The 12,570-nt window shown below is 39.2% G+C and overlaps 1 protein-coding gene across 1 annotated transcript in view; it reads left to right on the forward strand.

Moving 5' to 3' along the window:
- The first annotated feature begins 237 nt into the window (after positions 1 to 237).
- The window catches only part of PRKCQ (protein kinase C theta), a 129,510-nt gene continuing 117,177 nt past the window's right edge, over positions 238 to 12,570 (forward strand). The window contains exon 1 of the mRNA XM_006150052.2: positions 238 to 435. The gene's annotated coding sequence lies outside the window, so the exon portion shown is untranslated. The remainder of the gene's footprint in view (positions 436 to 12,570) is intronic.

Genomic DNA, 12,570 nt, shown 5'->3' on the forward strand with positions numbered 1-12,570 from the left:
TAATCATTTTTTCTCAGCCCTCCCTGAGTATTTATTGCGTGAGCATTATTATTAAACAGAGCATTTCTGGGGAGTTCCTATAATACCATAATGCAGAGCTGTTTCTTCAAGATGGCAGATTTCTGTCTATAAAGGCATTAGCCTCAGAACAATGGGGAGCCTAGCTACCAACCCTGGCAAGTCCTCACACACAAGAACGCTGGGACTGAAACAGACTGGACAGATGAATAGCTACTCCCTCATTTTACAGGCAAAGAAGCTGATACCTCCCAAGAGATTAAGTGATTTTCCCAAGTTAACCAGTTCCTCATCAAGCTTTGTTTTGGCTTCATCATTCTTAATGAAAAGACAAGAAGTGGCCCCAGTTAGAGCCGTGGTCCATCTGTGCAACCCAGGCTCCTGCCTCTGACAGAGTCAAGGGACATGTTGAAAAAGGTATGCTTACTTTCCCTGACCTTAAACTTCATAGTGCAGAGCTGCTTTGGGCTGAGCCTTTTCACAAGTTTATATAGAAATCAGAAACTACCCATAGTAAACAGTATATGTACATTGTGTGGAAAAGGGAAACCTTTGAGGTGATTTTAGCGTACAATGTCAATATAAGAAGAATAATCAGAAAGAGAATGCTAGCTAACAATTTTTAAATCCTTACTCAAAAGGGAAAATAGGCTTGTATTATAGCAGGAGCACTTTTGTTTAGTTTTTGTTTTGTTTTGTTTTGTTTTGTTTTAAAGATCAAGAATAGTTCTCTGTAGAATTCATCTTAAACTTAGTAACATTCATACGATACTCGCCTAAGTTCCATTTTTGTAGAGTCACCAGATGAATGAATTATTAGCTGAGTGAGAGAGCATTTTGTTTTTGATGAGATATTTAATTAAATGGCTCGTAATACTCCCACTAGGAACATAAAAAATATCTAAAAAGCAATGATCATTTTAAATTGAAGAAAAAGGAGTCTTTCGTGGCAGGTCACAGAATTCTGTACTTGATTTGCCCTAGTCATCCTCATTTATACAAGCAAATGTCCTTCATGAAGACTTAGAAACCAGGCCAAATGTATAGCTGACTTCACACAACTGGAAAGATTAATAGAGTGTAGAGCTGAGATGATTACATTGACCAGAAATCTACACAAAGACCAAACTGAGAACTAAGTTTGGTAAAAGCCTTTATCTAGATTAAACAATTTAACTGGCTGAGGACAGGTTGGGGAAAATAAGACTTTAGAACATGATGGTAAACAGGATTGAGGAATTTTAGTGCATTCCTATTTGAATTAATAGTAGTATGCAGGGGACCAGAGCAGATGGCATAATGATTACATTGCTGGACTCCCAACATGACCAACTGCAGTCCGAGTCCTAGACTCGGTGGCTTGAAACTCATGCCCCGCACATGTTTGTGCATGCCCAAAAATCTGAAAAGAGAAGCAATTGCGGTGTGGCCATCCACCTTGGGGGATGATTTCTAAATTTCTTTCTCTCTGTCTCTTCCTGTTTCTCTAGTGAGCGCATAAACCCTATAGCAAACATCTCACTTAGAAACAAAAAAGTAGTATGCAGTTTTCAAAAAAGTCATTTTATTGTTAATCTACATTGATGAGCCTTTCGTGGGTCATAGAAATTCATCCTGTTGATCAAATAATATCTGGAGAGTACTGATCATTCTGGACATGTTTTGTAAGCATTTAGACACACATGAAAAGATGTTCAGTAAGGTCTGGTCCTATAACCTCATGGTTAAGAAAGTCACATGGACAACCATGGTTCAAATTCTTGTATTATAGCAGGAGCACTTTTGTTTAGTTTTTGTTTTGTTTTGTTTTGTTTTGTTTTAAAGATCAAGAATAGTTCTCTGTAGAATTCATCTTAAACTTAGTAACATTCATACGATACTCGCCTAAGTTCCATTTTTGTAGAGTCACCAGATGAATGAATTATTAGCTGAGTGAGAGAGCATTTTGTTTTTGATGAGATATTTAATTAAATGGCTCGTAATACTCCCACTAGGAACATAAAAAATATCTAAAAAGCAATGATCATTTTAAATTGAAGAAAAAGGAGTCTTTCGTGGCAGGTCACAGAATTCTGTACTTGATTTGCCCTAGTCATCCTCATTTATACAAGCAAATGTCCTTCATGAAGACTTAGAAACCAGGCCAAATGTATAGCTGACTTCACACAACTGGAAAGATTAATAGAGTGTAGAGCTGAGATGATTACATTGACCAGAAATCTACACAAAGACCAAACTGAGAACTAAGTTTGGTAAAAGCCTTTATCTAGATTAAACAATTTAACTGGCTGAGGACAGGTTGGGGAAAATAAGACTTTAGAACATGATGGTAAACAGGATTGAGGAATTTTAGTGCATTCCTATTTGAATTAATAGTAGTATGCAGGGGACCAGAGCAGATGGCATAATGATTACATTGCTGGACTCCCAACATGACCAACTGCAGTCCGAGTCCTAGACTCGGTGGCTTGAAACTCATGCCCCGCACATGTTTGTGCATGCCCAAAAATCTGAAAAGAGAAGCAATTGCGGTGTGGCCATCCACCTTGGGGGATGATTTCTAAATTTCTTTCTCTCTGTCTCTTCCTGTTTCTCTAGTGAGCGCATAAACCCTATAGCAAACATCTCACTTAGAAACAAAAAAGTAGTATGCAGTTTTCAAAAAAGTCATTTTATTGTTAATCTACATTGATGAGCCTTTCGTGGGTCATAGAAATTCATCCTGTTGATCAAATAATATCTGGAGAGTACTGATCATTCTGGACATGTTTTGTAAGCATTTAGACACACATGAAAAGATGTTCAGTAAGGTCTGGTCCTATAACCTCATGGTTAAGAAAGTCACATGGACAACCATGGTTCAAATTCCAGTCTCTTGGTATCAGCAAATTGAAAACCTCACCAGGCATGTGTGCTTACATGCCCCAAGTCCCAGCAGGATAGGGGAAGAGAAGGGATTATGACATGGCCATGCCCCACTGGGAAGATAGTGCTTTCTCACTATCTCTCTCTCTGTCTCTCTCTGATGAACACATGTGCCCTCTGGCAATAAAAAAAATAATAAAACAATGCTCAATATCATTTGTCATTAAGGAAATGCAAATGAAAACAAGGAGCTATACTTCACACTCACTAGGTTGGCAATTGCAAAAAAGAGAATAAGCATTAGCAAAGTTGTGGAGAAATTGAAACCCTCGTGCATTGCTAGTGGAAGTGTAAAATGGCAGAGTCACTGTGGATAACAGTATGGAGCTTCCTCAAAAAGTTAAACATAGAATTACCATATGATCCAACAATTTCATTCTTAAGCATACTCAAAAGAATTGAAAATAAAGACTCAGATGCTCATAAACCAATGTTCATAATAGCATTATTCACAATAGTCAAAAAATAGAAACAATCCAAGTGTCCATAAACATATGAATGAACAAATAAAATGTAGCATATCCACAAAACAATATTATTCTACTTTAAAAAGAAGGAAATTCTGACACATGCTGCAACATAGATGAACTTTGAAGATATTATACTAAGTGAAATGAGCCAGATGTGACAGGACAAATATTTTATAATTCCATTTTCTTGTGGTACCAAAAATATAAAATCAAGAGACACAGAAAGTAGAACAGTGGTTACCAGGAGGAGTGGGAGGAAGGGGAGAATGAGAAATTGGTGTTTAATGGGTAGATGAGCCCTGAAATGATAGTGAAACAAATGTTAAGTTCAACAAAAGGGAAGTAGGGCTCTTATGATTAAATTCATTAATATTTCTTCTCTAGTACTAGAAAATCATCACTTGATGCTTAGTTACGTCACTCTCAGTTCTTAGAAATAAATCCATGGGGCCAGACAATGGCACTGGTAATGTAACTGGACCCACATGGGGAACTCCCTGTTCATGTAGAACATGCATGTGTGTTCCCATGTTTTAGGCTGACTGAGACTGGGAATAGATTGGAGCCTGGTGACCCTATTGGGTGTGCTCTCTTTTTCTATAATCCCATCTTTCTCTTTGAAGAAATTAAACAAGAAAATTTAAGTAAACACAGCCACTCCCATAGTTCAGCAGTTAAGGGAGCCAGATCCCATATGGCCAACCATGTTTCTTTTTTCTTTCTTCCTTTCTTTTTTTTTTTTTTCTTTTTGAGAGGTTTTTGCAATAGGGCACATGAACTTGCCAGAAAGACAGAGAGACAGAAAGTGAGAGATCACTCCCCAGTAGGGGCTGGCCACGCTGCAATCCCTTCTCCACCATTCTCCTCTCAGGATCTTGGGCATGCATGCACATGCACCTGATGTGAGTTTAAGCCACCAGATCCAGGACTTGAACCACGATTGACTACATGGAAGTCCAGTGACATAGCCATTACGCCAACTACTGGTCCCGGCCAATCATTTTTCAAATGCCAGCCCTGTTGCCTTGAAAGTCATGCCAGGCAGACACAGCCCTCAGAATAAACAACTCTGCCAACACCTTTATATCATTTCTAACCTTGAGGACTGTCAGGAAATAAATTCCAAGAAGCCATTTTAAAGCTGAGAAGCCATTTTAAAGCTGAAGTGTGTCCTAGCTTGTTCAGAGAAGCTATGCTCTAGGCTCCATCTCCTAGACTCCCGAAATATTCAGACAAGAAGCCATTTTAAAGCTGAGATGTGTCCTGGTGTGTTCAGGAAAGAAATGTCAGGTTACTTATAAAGGTTATCCAGTCAGGTTAACCTCAAACCTCTCATCAGAAATAATGCGAGCAAGGAAAGAATGGGAAAATATATTCAAAGTGTTAAGTGAAAAACAGTTTCAACCAAGAATACTATACCTGGCAAGATTATTTGAAATACGGAAAGAAAGGATAAAAACATTCTCAGATAAACAAGACCTGAAAGAATTTGCCAATAGCAGACCCACTCTTCAAGAAGTTCTGAAAGGAGTGCTCTACCAGGAAAACTAAAGATACATATAGAAATAAGAGAACAAAAGGCTACCAAGAAACTGACCAATTTAATGTAAGGACAAGAAATATCAATAATAACATTGAATGTTAACTTCCAGGATTTAAACGGAAAGATTGGACCACAGTAACATTGCATATTCAACAGAAGAGAGTTTGAACATAAGACTGAAATCACGAAATGGAATTTTATGACTTTTGAGGAAAACATTACTGATTTCTTCTTTTAACTATGCTTTGTTTTCTCAATTTAAGCATTTTACTTTCTTTTCAGTTATTGATGGGTTCAACAATTTGTTAAAATATTTTTATTATTTGTTTCTTTAAATAGAAACATAAACTTTTCTCCCTTCCTGACCCTTCTTGAATTGGAAATATTTGAGAATATTCTTATTTTGTGGCAGAAGGGTTATTTGCATAAGTTCAGTAATGCTTGTTACATTGAATCAGAAATCGGAAATACTCATTATTTGACAGGGCTTTGACTGGAATGTCATACCTGAAGATTAATCAGAAAACTATGGAACTAAGGAGGATCTCAAGTAAGCCAAGAGAAGCTCTTAGAAAGATGGCCTGGCACCATAAATAGTTCTGCCTGGCAGAGTGGATTAGAGAAGATATATGAAAGAATTTATAACATAAAATAATCTGGACTTTTCCAGTCCAGCATTGTAATCAGTAGAGATTGCAAAAGAGCAACCACACCAGAGGATTATCTTGAGAAAGACTTTGAAAGAAGAAAAAGAGACCGATCTTTGCTAGCAGATGGTATATCACAGAATACTTGACAGGGCTGAATTGAGAAGGTTTATGTGTGACTAGTGTGCTGGGCATTTGCTTTTTAATAAAAATAAGTAAATAAATGGAAAAATAACAATAACAAATAAAATAAAATAAATAATTATTTTTAAAATTAAAAAAAAGTCATGCCGGGCACATACGCATGTGTACCCCAAATTCTGATAGGATGGAGAAATAAAGGAAAGATGATTTCAGCATTACCACGCTCCACTGGGTGGTTCTCTCTCTCTCTCTCTCTCTCTCTCTCTCTGTCATGCTCATATACCCTCTGGCAAAAATAAGTAAATTAATAAACATACAAATAAACTTAAAGAACTGCCTTCTAGGTAGTTTGGAAAACGGTAAAAGTCAATAGACTTGCATCTGAACAAGGAGGCTGAGTCTTATCTGACTCCAGCTTCCCTCCAAGTCCAGGACTGGGTGGTAACAACTTCTCCATCAGACTTGGGTCACGTCATGACATCAATAAGGCAAAGACTGTCTGTCTTCTTAGTGTTGACTGATTGTTCTAAAAGCAGAGGGAACCAAAGAAGAGGTGTCTTGCTTTAAGTCATTCCTGCCCTTCTAACCTAGTCTTTCCTATAAAAAATTTGGAAACGCAGATTTTAGCTGAACATTTCACAATGGATCAGCTACTCTAAAATGTTTCCTATCTCTCTGTAAAGAGGTCATTTCTGGGATCAGCAGTTAGTGTAATGGCTATGTTGCTGAACTCCCATGTAGTCAACCACGGTTCGAGTCCCATACCCGGTGGCTTAAACTCATGCCAGGCGCATGTGTATGCATGCCCAAGATTCCGAGAGGAAAATGGAGGAGAAGGGATTGTGGCGTGGCCATCCCCTCTGGGGGGGAGGGTGATTTCTCGCTTTCTATCTTTCTGTCTCTCTTTGTCTTTCTGGCGAGTGCACGTGCCCAATAAGAAAAAAACCTCTCCAAAAAAAGGAAAAAAAAAAAAAAAGAGGTCATTCCTATTTAGAATGCCTCTAATCAGAAACCAGCATGCCTTCTCAAGTTTATCAGAGGCCAGGTCCATGAAGAAATAGCTGAAATTGACTGTAGACATTTGGACAAGACTTGCACACCTACTTCCTTCTGACAATGCCTTGAAATTCAAGCACTTCCAGACTGGTCATGACAGCCCCAAGGGTAAGTGGCCAGAACACAGCACAGTAAGCCTCTACTGCAGAGCAAGAGGCAGGAGATGAGAGTGTCAGCCAGGACTGAAGGCAAGGCCTTGGGGAAGCTGGCAGGAGCCCTACTCTATTACCACTGTACATTGAGCCAGTGGGCAAATTCCTTGTAGAGAAAGCAAATCTCTCCTTCCTCTTCTTCCTGTTTTACCTAAAGGCAAAAAGTTCTCTTTCTGTCATTTGCCTTTATTCCCATCACATCACTAGAGAGGAAGTGCTGAACTGCAGAGGCCTCAAAAGAAGTGTGCAGAAGGGTGGCACGGGGGAAAAGGAAGCAGAAAAAGCAGTATTTGTCCTGCCCTCCCTAATCTGAGTTTGCAAACATTGAAAGACAATAGGCATGGCTTCATTACTAGGAGCCGGTGAGGTGAAAGTGTCTCTTAGAGTCCTAGAGAAGCATGCTATGAATAATACCCTTTATCGTCCTTTCTCTGCAGTAAGTACCTCTGCAAGAGCTCAGCGAGAACCCAAAGGTTTCTGGACAAAGATCTCAACATAACTCATTCAGTCAGGTGTAATTAAAAATAATTACTTACAGAAAAGCACTTAGCTAACAGAACAAAGAACTGTGTGTGCTTTCAGAACAGACCCTGAGAAAGGAAGTGGATGTCTGTAATGCAACACCTTCGGGTTAGCTTCTGTGCCATTTGGGCTCCAATTCTCACTCAGCTGAGACTAGCTGTACAGTTTTAGGCAAATGTCTTTACCTCTCTGAGCCTATTTTTTTTCATCTGTAAAATAAGGACAAGAATATCAATGGGGATATGTGATGAGATTATAGCATTGAAATGAGGGAAATGTATTTGAAAGCACTTTGAAAAAATGTTGGATTTTATTGGTCTTCATTCTCATTAATTTCCCAAAAAAGGAAATTAAGATACAGATTAACAAACCTGCTTTAGCTTCAACAAGTAAAAGAAAGGAAAAGATCTCCAGGGACAGCCTGTGGCATGGTGGTTTAGGGAGCTGGATCCCACATGGATCCTCAAATCACTATAAGGTTTGAGTACCAAACCCAGAGGCTTCAAAAATGCAGTCAGTGCCTTGCGCATGTGTGCCCAAAATCCTGAGAAGAGAAAGGAAGAGAAGGGATTGTGGCATGACTTTATCCGCTAGGGGTGATTTCCCTCTCTCTCTCTCACTCTCTCTTTCTCCTCAACACACATCATACATGCCCTATGGCCAAAAAAAAGAAAGAAAAGAAAAAGAAGAAGAAACCTCTAATTTCTCTGTGAGCATTGAACAAATACCCATGGTGAAGAGCCAAAAAGAGTGGTCCAACTCCCTCTCTCCTGCATGTCCTGCTGGCCAGACCCTCTCCTGCATGTCCTGCTAGCCAGACCCTCTCCTCCCCCTCTACACTATAACCACTTGCCCCATCTTTCTGTCTGTGAAGCATGTGGAAACTTATTCCAGGGTCAGTGCAACAAGGTTCACTTCACTCCGAGTCCAGGGATTGCAAGACTTTGAGAATGGGGTGAGGAAGGATATTTCTAAAATATTGTAGGTTTTGTTTGGTCTCAAGGTGGAAAAGTGGTGCCTCCAGGTTTCAGCCTTTTATCTCTTGCAGCCTAAGAACACACAGATGAAGCAGATGTTTTGCCAGTTTCTTCTTGCTTTCTTGCTTTTTCTCCCAGGGTTCTTACCCAGAAAAAAAAATTAATGTCAAATTTTTAAGCCTTAGGAAAACATCTGTGCCAGAAGATGGTTTGAGTTTGTTTTGATCTGTCAGCTGTGGGGCTGGCACAGGACATGGAAGCCTGAGCCCCATTTGGTTACCACTATTCATTGTTTTCCCTTCTAGAAAAAGGACAGGAGAATTGGCTAGAGGAACAGAAGAGGAGACAGGAAAGAACTTTTTAGAGTATAATAGTAAAATTGTATTTTGTTGTTGGATAATTCTGTCTTCAAGAAAACTCTTACAGTTATAGTTTTTTTTTCCTGATTCTACTAAAGTCTTATGAGGTATGGCATTCATTAATCCATAGGTTGAACTACTGTCATGAAGTTCTAAAGAAACAGTAGCCTAGACAAGATGGTTGACTCTCCATAGCACGGTACAGTTTTGGATAGTCAAGGACATTGCCATGGTCATCACCAAAGCCATCCAACACTACTTTCATATTCCAGCCAGTGTCAATGGCTGGACCCACCCTGGAAGCTACGACCTGTTAGCTGGACTGACATCCCATCAACCACACCCCATTGTACAAGGAATTGAAAGGAAGCCATATCTAAGCCCACCTCAGTCTTCGCCGGGTGGGATGCTCATGGTGTAGACTCCTAGACCATCAAATTCCCTTTGTTGGTGACCTCTAGTTGCAATTTCTTTTCTTCTCATCCTCCTTTGCTTGCCTTCCTGGTTCACTTTCCCACACCCTGGTCTCTTCAGTCCCCTGACCTGGAGCCTTCATTGCTGCCTATTGTCACTTCCTACTTTGGTTTTGTTGTCCACATTCCAGGCAGGGAAGTTAGAAAAGCAGAAAGACCAGAACTGTCTACAGAGTCCTTCCCATACACATGTCCATTTCTCCCTCTTTCTTCTCCCGTGACCTTCCCCTAACTTCTCACTTGCCTTGGGCCATGGGACCTTTCTGCTTTCTCTCCCAGGATTCTTACTCCGAACAACAAATTTGAATGTCATATTTTTAAGCCTCAGGAAAACATCTGTACCCAGAAGATGGTTTGAGCTTGTTTTGTGCTGTCAACTGTGGGGCTGGCACAGGACATGGAAGCCTGATGCCCCACTTGGTTACCACTATTCATCACATTGGTGACCTTGAGCTGCGAGCAGTGGAAGGGAGAGCAAATCTCTGATCTGTGGCTACAGCTGCCCTAGGGTCATGTTCCTAAAATCCAGGTGGAAAGTTGGAAGACATTTCCTAATAGATCTACTTTTAATCCACTGTATTTGGTTTCACAGAACAAATTAGTACCTCAAAAAATATACATATGTGGATTCAACATCACGGTTAACATTTCTATGGAAAAAAATATATTCCCTGATCTAAATAAACTACTTATTAAAGTGATTGTAGAACATTGCTATTTCTTACAATAAATTTAGAGTCTTTCTTTATGACAGTTGGAGAATCTTAGGAACTGGGAATCTAAAGGAGACTCAATGATACTTTGGACCAGGTAAACAGAGGCCTTGCAGTGAAAGGAGACTAGATTGGGCATCAGATAATTTGGACCATGTCACTTACAATGTCTGTAGCCTTGAGGAAATCTCAGCTTCTGTGAGTATCCATTTCTATGGCTTTAAAATGGGAACAGTGGGACCAGCAGTTAGCGTAACGGCTATGTCGCTGGACTCCCATGTAGTTGACCGTGGTTTGCATCCGGACCCGGTGGTTTAAACTCACGCTGGGCGCGTGTGCGTGCATGCCCAAGATCCCGAGAGGAGAATGGAGGAGAAGGGATTGAGGCGTGGCCATCGCCCCTGGGGGGTGATTTCTCGCTTTCTGTCTCTCTGTCTCTCTCTGTCTGTCTGGCGAGCACACGCGCCCTATAGCAAAAACCTCTCAAAAAAAAAAAAAAAATGAGAACAGTGTATCTTACTTCCCCAAGTTGCTAAGGTTGAAAAATGAGTAAATATATGAAATGTTTTCCCTCTTTATTATACAGAATCGTTTTTAAAAGTTAAAATTATAAACCCCAAATAAACTATCTAAAACTGCCCAAAATCAAGACCAGTTCTATGACCTGGTAGTTGAGGGAGCTGACTCCCATGTGGGTGGGGGTAGGGGGGGCATGGAGTTCATGTCTCAAACCCAGAGGCTTGGGAAACATGCCAAGCATGAATGCATGTGTGTCCAAAATCCTGAAAGGAGGGAGAGATGGAGGAAAAGGAATTATATCGTGACCACTCCTCGTGAGGAGGGAAGGGGTGCTTTCTCTTTTCTCTGTCCCCCTTTCTCTCTCTGACAGATGCATGTCCCCTCTGGCACACACACACACACACACACACACACACACACACACACAATCACCTAAAATCCAATCCTTCCAGAGATATGTTTTTGGTCCAAACTTTTTACCACTAAAATGGAACATGTAAATTTGTATCTTTTTAAATGAGTTTTTTGTACATATACTACAGTTAGTATGTCTCCCTTGAACATAACTATATTCTGTAAGTATCTTTAATAAACAATAATCTGCTGGTTATAAAATATTTCCTTTATAGTTACAGGCCATAATACATTTACATATCTCATTTTTGGACTGAGGCTGTTTCTGGTTTCACTATTATTGAACGACACGGCAATGGACATTCTTGACTTACCGTTTTAAAGTCACTTAATACATATTTTTTCCTATAAAGATTATACAGGTCCTTCATGTCCAAATCTGCTTCAAAGCTCATCTTTTATAAAATAGATTTATCACCTGCCTGTTACAAAATATCCCCAATAAAGGGAGGGGAAAACATTAATAATTATGTTCAGTGAAATAAATAGACTATAAATAGCCCCACATAAGATTTTGCTACAAAATTAGTTTGTATATCAGATTAAATTTTTTTTTCTATTTTTGGAGCTTTTTGAATTTTGGAATTACAATGACAGGATTATGTATCTGGCCAGTCTATGTATCTCTTTTTTCTTTTTCACTTTTCTTACTTTGCCGGAGGGCACATGCACTCACCAAAGACAGGGAAAGTACGAAAGCACCCCACACAGAACGGTCACATGTAATCACTCCTCCATTTCTTCCTTATTTCAGGATCCTGGGCACATACACACACATTTGGCATAGTGTCAAGCTCTGGGTCTGGAACTCAAACTGTGCAGTTGACCATGTGGTATCCAGCAGCCTTAACCACCATATCTTTTACTTCTAGCAAAATAGAACTTGATTCTCATGTTTTATTGGGTTTTTATAGTTTCTCATTTGTAAATTGCCTGCATTTAACCTTTGCCATTTTTCGATTAGGGTGTTTATCCTTTTTATTGATGTCTATGAGCTTTTCACATATTTGTCAAATATCTTGCCACATGTCTTACAAATCTATCTCTTAGGTTGCCATTTTTGATACTTTTTTAATGTTTACCAGATGTAAGTATTATGTAAAATAGTGTAGAGGTGGTTTTCTTTATATGGATTGCCTGTAGTATCATATTTGGGAAGTGCTTTCTAATTCCAAAAGGATATCATCATTAATCTACTTTATCTAATACTTTCAGTGGTTTAGTGGTTTTATTTCTGCATTATCTTCCATCTATCTGAATTCTATTTTGATGTTAACTTTAATGTAGATTTTAGCCAGTGGGCACAGTCCCTTTTATTAAGCAATCTTTCTCTTTCCCACTGACTTTAAATTCCATCTTTATTAAACATAAAGCTTTTATATATAATTAGATCTGTTTTAGAACATTCTACTTTGTTCTGGTGATTCGTCCATTGCTTCTGCTGCCAGGACCACACAACTTTACGTCTTTATTTTAATATCTATTAGAGCTACAATGGAGATGAATAGAGTGAGCACAGAGGATTTTTAGGGCAGGGGTAATATTCAGTTTGATGCCGTAATGGTGGATTCATGTCATTACACATTTGTACAAATCCATAGAACATACAATACCAATCTTGAATCCAAATGTAAACTG

Source organism: Tupaia chinensis, unplaced genomic scaffold (assembly GCF_000334495.1).
Source record: "Tupaia chinensis unplaced genomic scaffold, TupChi_1.0 Scaffold000275_1, whole genome shotgun sequence".
Taxonomy (NCBI): Eukaryota; Metazoa; Chordata; class Mammalia; order Scandentia; family Tupaiidae; genus Tupaia; species Tupaia belangeri.